General features: G+C 36.1%; 2 long non-coding RNA genes across 4 annotated transcripts; both read left to right on the top strand.

Moving 5' to 3' along the window:
- The first annotated feature begins 533 nt into the window (after positions 1-533).
- LOC131536120 (uncharacterized) lies at positions 534-3727 on the top strand. 3 transcript variants are annotated; one of them, XR_009269843.1, is made up of 4 exons: positions 534-949; positions 1334-1515; positions 1687-1878; positions 1960-3727. It is a non-coding gene; the product is annotated as an uncharacterized LOC131536120 (long non-coding RNA). The 3 variants fall into 3 exon arrangements; XR_009269842.1 differs by having other exon boundaries at positions 536-949; positions 1687-1779; XR_009269841.1 differs by having other exon boundaries at positions 537-949; positions 1687-3727.
- Positions 3728-7521: 3794 nt separating this feature from the next.
- On the top strand, positions 7522-8909 carry LOC131536134 (uncharacterized). The gene is made up of 3 exons (XR_009269857.1): positions 7522-7615; positions 7735-7785; positions 8044-8909. It is a non-coding gene; the product is annotated as an uncharacterized LOC131536134 (long non-coding RNA).
- The last annotated feature ends 2044 nt before the right edge of the window (positions 8910-10953 follow it).

A 10953-nucleotide genomic window follows, 5' to 3' on the forward strand; every position in this document is an offset into this window, starting at 1 on the left:
TTGCATGGTCTATTATTTGTCATCCAGGGGGTTCCTTAATCTTAGCACTCAGCATACCCGGTTAAAAAAGTCACCGCTCGCCACTGCTATTCTTACAAATGCATTACAAAATTATGCAAAAATGCAAAAACATTTAGACAATTCTAACTCTTGTCCTTACAATCATACACGTGTATTATAACCTCATGCGATTCCATTACGGTACAATATTTTTTTGTTGTTGTTTTTTTTTTGTACTTTCCTAATATATGTTTGACGATATATAACGTAAAGTTTTTGAAAATACTTCTTTACTTACCAATGAAGGTGGCTCAGGTTTTTTGTAGGAAATTATTTGGATGAAAATTGATGATAAATGAACTTTTCATCGGAGAAAATATGGAATCATGCGATGTGCACATGTCCTGAAAGAGGAAACAAAATGGACCCCATGTGAGTCATGTGACCACTTTTTTTGCATTTTCATTGATTAGTATTTGAGATCTGCTACCCTGAGATAGCATTTATAAATTAAATGGGTGTCTCATTTTATTTAGAAACTGGAGGCAACATGGAGGCAGCATGGTACCATAGAGGGTTAAAAGCTGCTTTTGATGTTTGGTACATCATTTGGATAGTTCATTTTTTGTTTGTCTTTTTCTGGTATGGTACCCTCTGCAAATCTCATGTGCTCTTTTTGAGTTCTCACTGAATCACATTAATCATTGCTCTTTTGTTGGAGAACGGTGAACACGAGCGGCAAAAGTGAAACACCACTACAACACAGCTGTCATCACTTATTAGGACTCACGTATTAAGTGTTCATACTCATTTCTAATCATGCAATCAAAGCAACTCTTCAAAATACAAGCATTTCAGAGCGAACAGATCACTGGATATGATGTGAACAATGGACTGAAACAATCTCGAGGAGGATGAGGACTGGAAGAGCTGGAAGAAATGAGTGAAGGTTTAAAAAAATGTGTCATTTGTGACAAACTTTAACACGTCAGTTTTTTCAAATGTCAGTGAATGTTTATTTTTAGAACGCACTTTTCATGCAATGGTGGTTTTTGTGGTTTATCATCTGCACTGTGTTGTGTTTGCACCCTCTAAACATGATTCATCTGATTATATCTGAATCTGATAATACATTTATCTGTTTTTGAATTGTGTTGTTGATTTTAATGTTATTCTTATATCTGAACATGAATCGTGTGAGCTGCAGTTCATCAGGACGAGAAACACAAGCTCAATCCTTCATTAAATAATTAACACTAGAAATGATGCAAACAGTTCAACAAGTAAAAGAAGACACTGTTCTGTATAAGTTGATCTCTTATCGTCCCCCGAGGAGAGGAAGAGGTAGATCTGGAGGAGGATGTGGACAAAGAAGATGTAGACCACATTTATCAGATGTGATTCGAGCAAACCTCGGTTGACCGTGTTGTAAAGAGAGGCTGGACAGAGAGTTCAGCTCAACCTCAGCACATTTACTGCTGCTACAGTCATTCTGACTTTTTGACAAGAGCACAGGTAAAAAAAAACTACTTTTCTCTACTGTCTGCAGTACAATGTAGCCTGCTATATGAGCTCCATCTGTAATTTTGGTACCCAATCTGCTCTGATCCAAAACTGATTTGATGAGCATCCACAAATTTCAGTCCAATTCCTCCCACAATACTCTCCCTTCTTTGTTTTTCTCAGCATGGCGGTGGAAGGTTTATATCCCTCAATCAAGCCATGGAGGAGACCTGTGAACTAACTGTGATGTGGATGAAGTGCCATCAATATATTCATGTACTTTACTCTAACAGTATATCTGAAAATATCAAACCCAGATTACATTATTAGAAAAGTGGAACTGTTACAAGTGTTTAAGATTGAGCACAGCAGTGTGTAAGTGGTGCAAACAGACCTGTATTTCAGTCATTGATTTCACCGTTTCACTTTTTTTTTTTTGTCTTAAATCTGTTACAGTCAAACTATGATCGCGGCTGTGAAAAAAGAGAGAACGACGTCAATAATCTGTAAAAAGTGTAAAAGCGCAAACAGGTACTTTCCGTCGTCTTCGCTCCGCCCACCGTCTCCTCCACCAATCACACGGCTCGTGCTCTCCTACACAACAGAGTTAAAGCGTGCAGCATCAGAGGACTCGATCCAGATGCAGGAGTTTCATTCAGCTCAAAAGATCTGATGAAGGTCTGAGACATGCATTTAAATACAGTTTTGTGTCTAACTGATTTACATTGGAGTATTTTTTTTTTTTTTGTCTCTAAGGAAAAGGGGATGTTCAAACAGAATATAAAGTGTTCACAAGCAGCATGTACAAGTCTGAGTCTTACTGACTGATGCTTGAGATTGAACTGGATTTTGTAATTTAGGCTATTAGACTGATAGTCTGCGCAGCGGGCGTCCCGAGTTTGAGTCGCGGTGAAGAACTGAAGAGTCGTACAGTACAGTACATTTGGAAAAGGTGTAGCGCCAGGATGAATTACTGAAGGAGGCATATTAAGAATTTCAGAGAGAGAGAAATTAGCTAATACAAATAGAAATGTTATGTCATTAACTGCTAAAATTATTGTTTTATTGTCGCTGTCAAAAGGAATATTAATAATCACGCACATGCACAATTGTAAAACTCAACCTTCACAATAAATGTTTTGCTGGAATATAATGAAATGAAAGAAACTAAGAAATCTGAAATGAATTTGAACTTTAAATTTTAATTCTGCAAATAAATGATATAAAAAAGGTTAATATAGTGAAACGATGGTAACCACAAATTAGCATGATTTTGCTACACTACCATGGTCTTTGTAATAAACACGCCAAAATAACTTTCTACAATTTTACTATAATAAAACCATTGCAAATTTTCATAAACGTGTTGATAATTAAAGTGAAAGTTGTCAAGTTTAAGTCCCCAGAAGCATTAAATAATATTATTTTTACTTATTTTTGAGTACCCAAGAAAACGAGGAATGGATGACTGGTGCGAGAGCGCTGTTTATCTTTTATTTGATTAACTTGAAACTTGATTTGTACAGCGCTATCATCATCATTCAGTGGCTTTGCAATACGAACAAAAAACATTACCACGATGATTGCGATTTCGATTGTAATCACTAGACAATATTTACTTACAGATTTTACAGCCATGAATGCAGTTCGGTATGAATGAGAATTAGAAACATAGCCTATTTCAAAATAAAACCAACCGCTTTTTCAAAAAGTGAAACTCTTACAAAACAATACGAAAATTAATAAACATCATACAATTAAAAAAAAAAAAAAAAACCAGACTGAAAAGTCTGTCAAATAACAGTAACTAGAACAGTGCTAAAGTTTATATCGTGTCGCACTGAAAAAAAGTGCAGGACCCCAATGAGTGCCGATGTCCTGCAGTTTAGCTCCAACTCTGAATAAAACCTCACCTGCCTGTAGCCCTAGTGATTCTGAAGACCTTGATTAGCTTGTTCAGGTGTGTTTGATTAGGGTTGGACCGACGCTGCCTACACCTGTTGTAAACCATGCCTGTTAATAGTTCGCTGTAAACCATAATTTTATAGCTGATACCTTATTACTTCTAATAATATTTATTTAGTTTTTTTTTAATCCATAAAGCCACAAGATTAAAAAAAAAAAAAAAACGAAAAGGACCAAAACTCCATTGTTTATTACATCTTCTATTCATTTCAATATGTACGTTCACTAAGTCTCTGATTAAATGTAACAGAAAGCCATTCGAAAGACTATAACCTTCTACGAAGTAAATCAGGGTTGTCTATTAAATAGAACAAATGTAATATTAATATTCATGTTCACGATTCATTAATTGTTTGTAAACATTTATGTGGGGAAAGCTCTAAAAATATGTTAAGGAATAAAGGATTAGTTTTGTAGTCTTGTGTATGTCGTTTCTTGTGCTTCTGTTAAAAATCACTTGATTTCTAATTTAATTCTGACTCCTTTTCGTTTGAATCTGACTCCAATTTCAAGTGTCTATTAAATACAAATTGTAATAGTAATTTTCAACACTAAAAGCTGATCATAATGTTAGCTGTGTTAAAATTTAGATACATGTTTATTCCGGACTCACTATATTTTCAGTTATCCGTTCACTGGGGACTAATGTCTCATTTGAGCCTTGCTCGGCCGGAGAGCAGATCTCACAATCACTATTTCACCAGTCTGTTTTTAGTCAGAGGAGGTTGACTAATGCCTGTTCTGTCGACCGCCTACTTCATCCTCTTTACGAAAAGTGCAGTTTACTTAGTCTGTTCCCGCACAACTTGCTAACATCAGTGATAGAAATCAGAAGGTCTCAGATCATAGACTCCTATCATTCAGGAGCCTTCAGTTTGACCTGCTGTATCCTGGCCGTAGAGCTGCGATGTAATTTTGTCACGTAATTCCAAATTACATGACAAAAAACAGTAACGTAATGCATTGCACATTTGAGGTAATATAATCAGACTACTTTTTGATTACTTTGGCCTAACTCATTCTCACATTTTGATTGAAATAAGATAATCATGTACCATATTGACATTAAAAGACAAAGAGAAATAAATTATTTCCATTCCTTGTGATTAGCAACATGAAGTGCATTTAATGTGGTTTATGAAATAACTGCAGGGGGATAAAATATGAAGAAAAAAAAAAAAAAGTAATTTAGTGCTGGTGTGAATTATAATGCACTCATGTAATCAATTACAAGTAACTGTAGTTTGATTACGAGTATTTTAAAATATATTATATATTATTATGCCATGGTCTGTCTGAATACTCTATTCTGATTGGCTGGCAGGTGTTGATTAAATTAGTTGAACTGCAGGTAGTTCCAGGTCAGTTTAATCGCGTTCTATATTAATGCGCTTCCTATAAACATTGGTAACCATACTAACATACAGTTACAGTTGAATAGTAATACAGACGAAAATAACCGTAGTTTTTATCGTTCCGGTCTTGGGCCCCCAAAAGCCAAGGGCCCCTTTTCATGCTTTTCATACCAGATGCACATTAAACGTGGACACGTGAACGGCTTCTTGTGTATTCTGTGAATATATCATGCATATGAAGCTGTAAATGAGCAACAGTTCGTAATGTGTGTTATTGTTTTAAATGCCGCTTACTCGTTTCTAAGAAGGACCCAAGTAGAGGACATATGCAGTTACTTTTTTGGTTGATATAATCCTTAGGTGTGTGAATGTATAATTTCTTTTAAATTTAAATTTGTAGAAAAAATAACTATAATACAAAAATGAAAGAGATCCGCACTCGTCTGGATTCAACTTATTTCATTTGTTGCTCAATGTAGAGGTAAATGTGTGCAAATGTATAGGGCCCCATTCCTATATTTTGCCTGGGGGCCCTCAATTCACTAAATCCGCCCCTGATGATAACTTTGTCTAGTGCTCTTATGAATGTTTTCAGCATGACTTTGTGAAAATTTAACTACTATTATGTACGATTTAGCAAAGACTTATTCATGGCTAGTGTTTGCATCGGCTATTTCATTTAATTCTGAAACCTACTTGTTCTACAGATCTGTGTACTAGTGTTAAATGCTACTGTTTTTGACAGCGTTGATAACGCTGATTCTGACAGATAATATCATGTAAAGAAAATGTACTCTGAATTGCATGATTTCAGATTATTATTATTCTTATCCATATTTTTTTATTAAACTCTTGATATTTTTAAACTACATGTGCATATTGGTTTTGATTTTAAATGATAGTTCACCCAAAAATAATAATTCTGTCCTCATTCTCATGTGGTTCAAACCTGGACGATTTACTTTCTTCTGAATATAAAATTTATAAAATGATAGCCAGGAAAGGAAGATTTGATATAGGTGGATAGTTATTTAAATTGTCCAAGTTGTGCTTCTTGAGAACCGGGGTAACAGCAGAACATTTTTAATGCAGCCGAGACAACACCAGAACTTAAGGATTCATCAACTAATAATGTTGAGCACTGCTGGGCACAAATGCTCAAAGAATAAAACAAGACTTAAACAAACCAGTAGGAAGGGGATCAAGTATACAAACAACTTTAGCAAGTGAGGCAAATTCAAGTTGCACAAATTTTAAAACAGGGCACCCACAAAACTCTCCATACTAGAATGATAGCTATTAAGAAACTCATTTCTTTTGACACTACTTGACTTCATCCTACACTTAAAAAAAAAAAAAAAAAAAATCTCTTTCTCTTTATTTATTCCTTCCCTTGCTAGCTTGTACTTATTTAAACAATGCCTGAGACTTGGTGTTACAAGCACTTCGTTTGTCGGATTGCCTCTTCAAGATGAATCGCTTTATGTATTCCCCAATTGTAAGTCGCTTTGGATAAAAGCGTCTGCAAAATGACTAAATGTAAATGTAAGAGAGGAAAGCACAGAAATGTCCACAAGCATAAGCAAATTTGGTCGTAAAAATTCAATTTTTTTTTTTTTTTTGCCACAGCTGATGTGAGGCTGTCCACATATTACCATCAGCACTGCACAAACCACCAATAGTTTTAAAAAAGATGTATATGTTCCTGAATAATACATGGAAAATAAGCAGATCTGACTGATTCATTCATTCAGTCGATCAGACTCTTTTTAGACCCAGTCTTACTGGTGTAGACACAGCAGCTCTTGTAAAACTAATGAGGAAGCAATTGACCGATAAAGGGATAGAAAATTTTTTTCAGAAAATGAGATCAAAGAATTCAGTCATAGGATGGCAGTTTGACTAGTAAAGCCACAGGACAATTGAGATAAACTACAAGTGCTAAACCCCGTCAAACTGACAGACAGATAATCACTCTCAGTCCGGCTGATTCTTCCTGTTTCTGTGGCCAAATCTTGGACATGCAATACGATTATAAACGTAGATGTACTAGATCATAGTATAGATGATGATGAAGGGATTTTCTGAGCTTCTCAACAGCTTTCAGTCTCCAAATTGGTCTGGAAGGATCAGAATAGCCCTGTTCTTGTGTTCAGATCAGTGAAACATCTCAATCCTCCTTAACTCCCATTATTTCAGCACATTCAGACAGTTTATTTATAATGTTTCTGTATAATGCAGCTGATGATATAACAAAAAGGAAATCTGTGCCAAATTATATGATTATAAATTATTATTCTTAAATACCATAAAATGCTGCAAAATTGAGAAGGATTAAAACACAGTGATCTGCTTGTATTGTCAGCATTGCAGAAAGAAGCTATCTATGTAGGGATTGAACAGAGCTAGTGTTCGCTGCCTGTCCAGCAGATGGTGCCAGATATACATTATTAGATTATTAGTAAAAATGAAAACAATTTATTGAACAAACTAGTAATGCTTCCCTGCTTGTGTCTGCTGTTTTGTGTGTTATAACGTTTTTCTCAAGATCAGTGAGCTGTGGCAAACGCTGAAACGAGTTTGTTCTCAGTTCTGTTCTCGTCGTATTATGTTTGTTTGAAGAACAGCTGCTCATTCCTGCTCTCAAAAACAAAAAAAAAAAAACATATTACCGATAGCATTTGTTAGGAAAAAAGATGTGCGAGTCAGTCTCTTATACACATCACGTGATGGTGATGATGATGAGGTAAAACCGAAAGTGAAAGTAAAGCTGAACAGCAGCTCGGCTCCAGGTGAGATTATATTCCTTGCACCTCTGTGTTTTATGCAAATATGTTTATTTTTATATATTATAAATCATTACAAATATAGGCTTTATGCAATTTTGTTTTGGCTGTATGTGTTTTTCTAGAAACCATATTATATTCAGTGAAAATGGTGACGAGACCCAAAACAATCCCTGGTAAGAAACTCTCCGTTTACATGTTTAGTTAGTTTGGATTGTCATAGTGTGAAGAGTTTATTTAGTTTGAGATAATGTCCTTCAAGTGTCATTTGGTCCCTCTGGAAAACATTATAAATGACTCAGATGTCAGATCCATCACTGACGATGTTAAGTGACATTTTAGTTCTGTTGAAGCAGATAAGTGTTTTATTCTGCTCGTAATCTTGTGCAATGACACTTGACTTTGACATACTCCATATTTCCTGATTCTTTCAGAGATATCAGCGATCAGCTCCAGTCCAGATGATCCAGTGATCCGGATTCTTCTGATGAGGCTCATCTGTACTGGGAGAAAAGGGATTCATAATGAAAAGCATGAAGTTGAAGTTTGTGAGGAGAAAACATAGGTGGATGTGAAGCAGGTGAATGTGACTTCACTTCACTGAGGTTAAATAATGGAGAAACTCAAAGAATCGTGCATCACACGTTGAAAACTCTTCAACTCTCTAATGGGATTGAGTGAAGAAAGAGCGCTTCACACACCGAATGAACCGGACCCGAACATTCAGAATGAACTGGTCTGAAGTTACATTACACAGTTTAACACGTTAGTTGGAGCAGGTGGACTGGAATATACCGGACCGAGGAGACGTTCAAAACTCATCGGTCTATCACAAATAGGAAAATTTGTATGCATGTATGTATGTATGTATGTATCTATCTATCTATCTATGGACTTAATTTCTAGCGATTATCGTCGATTTGATTGCACAGATACTATTTAAACTAAACTGAGCTAGACAATGACCTCTCTGAATTCAATAATGAAATGCCTTTAACTGAAAATTGAGTGTTTAATCTTATCATTATACATTACTGACACTCTATCCTCCAATTTGATACTGTTAAGTGCTTTGACACAATCTGTATTGTTAAAAGCGCTATATAAATAAAGGTGACTTGACTTGACTTATGGATAGAAAATGATGGAACTGCTTAAAACTGTCCTGACACTCACTTGAGGAGCTTTTTCTTCTTTTTCTCACACCTGAAGAAGTCTGCAGTCAAAAGGTGGGGTACAGATTTGGGAACGGATGACTTGTTTTTTATTTCGTCTTGACTCCACCTTCTGCTGTTTTCCGCTTATAAAACTGTAAGAGTGGTTTCCCTACAGTGGTTCAGGCTGTAGGATTGCCGAAGGACTAAATAAATGTTATCAGCATGATTGTATAAAACTGTAAATTTCTTGTCTATTACCACCCACTGTCACTTATACCAACAACTGAAATAAGCGCAGTTAGAATAGCTAAATATGTGGGAGAGTGTTGCTATTGAGTGACTTCATTGTATTGCAATAGCTAGCACTTCAATATAAACCTTGTGTAGGATCAGAACGTGTCAGACAAATTAAGATTCGATCAGAACATCGGAACATGGGGAGCCGAAATTCCAGAGAGGCCCCAAGAAAACAGGACAACGTCATAAATTAGATCCTAGCACCAGCCCGTCTGAAGACAGCCTAACCAGCAAGCCTCTTTCACAGAACAGCTTGCAACATTAAGACAAAAGAACACTTATTGATAAGTACAACGCAGGAAGGAGATCGTCAAATTTGGGGCAAGTAATCAAGATTAATGGTCAAAGAGATGGCCATCACATGTGTTCCACGATAGAAATCACGAGCTTCCTTAGATTGACTTTTCCCCACACATACAAAACAAAGACTGAGACTGAAATTCTTTAGGAGACCTTTTAACCTTTCTCTGGTCTTCACAGAACATGTCCCTATGTCCTACACAGAACTATACAGAGACTTTATTTTTCATATTCACCAAAAATCATCCTAAAAGGACATTTCTATGCACAACCCCATATTATGTATGTAACCCACACATTAGACTATCATGTTTTAAGCACATATTATGTATGTCTTTTTAATAACTATTGAATGACTTTAAGGGTTATTCATGTTTGGTATGTATGAGCTTGACAATTCTAGCTTGAAATGTTTCTTCCAATCAATTCTTTGTCAAATGTATCATAGTCTTGTTATAGAAATCACATCCAAAACTATACTTTGCAAGAGTGTGTAAAATTCGGACCATGTGACTGATACATGATTTATGTATTGGGAGAAACAGAGCAACACCCCTAGCTAAGATTAGGTCTAATTGGTCAACACACCCAGTTGGGACGGGTCCAAAAGCTGAGTTTAAAACTCAGGACACCATCAAATCTCTCTCTTCTCTTCTAACTTTTAGCCATGCTTTTTGTCATCACTTTCTGCATTCTTTGAGCATGGTCAGCGTGGTCTGGCCTACATGCCAGCTGCTACCACGATGAGAAGAAAAACCACCTAGTCTCGTTACCTCATTTTATTCTTTAACTTTAGTTTATTTTCTTTCTGTTGAGTTTCGTGTTCAAAAGTTAAGTTTGCCACAAAGTCCAGCTCCGACTGCACCAAACTTTGACTAGCAACGGACTCCGAAACCATCTTCAGCCAAAGCCCAACCATTGGCTTACCAAGACATCACTACAAAGGACTACTGAACTGTCAGTCAATCAGCAACCTCGGGGAACCCCCTTTCTGCAAAGACAACAACAAAAGGGAATCCCTTAACACAAAGGCAACGCAAGCAAGTAACCTCCAGATTTTTGCTGAGCTGGTGCATTTAATATAACTTTTAGCCTTACTGAGAAACTCAATGCGAGGGTTAAATAAGTGATTGATGGTTGTTCAGGTCTATATGCAATTGCACATATTGCTATAAACTTGGGATTTCACATTTTCATTCTCTAAACTTATCCTTTCCACATCTCTCTCTGCAACGTGTGTGAATGCATGAATGCGTGTGTTCATGTGTTAGATTAGTTTACATGTCTTAGATTTATAAATAAAGTCTTATATTGAAAAGAGAAGTATCTTGTGCTTTGTGCTTAAACTGCCGATCTTGTAACTGTGCTATTAAATAGTGTTTTCGCTATTTTCTGGATTTTAATATCTAGTGCAGAGTTGATGTTATCCGGCTCGTTCAGTGAATCGCTGCTGACTCAGTGATCAGCCGTGAAACAGTGAGTCTGTTCAAATTCCCTATAAAATCATAAATGATTCCCTTTGAGCTAAATTGAACTTGTTTACATTACATATTACCTTACACTTGAATCAAGACTAGTTAGTACATAATG

This window comes from Onychostoma macrolepis, chromosome 03, assembly GCF_012432095.1.
Source record: "Onychostoma macrolepis isolate SWU-2019 chromosome 03, ASM1243209v1, whole genome shotgun sequence".
Taxonomy (NCBI): Eukaryota; Metazoa; Chordata; class Actinopteri; order Cypriniformes; family Cyprinidae; genus Onychostoma; species Onychostoma macrolepis.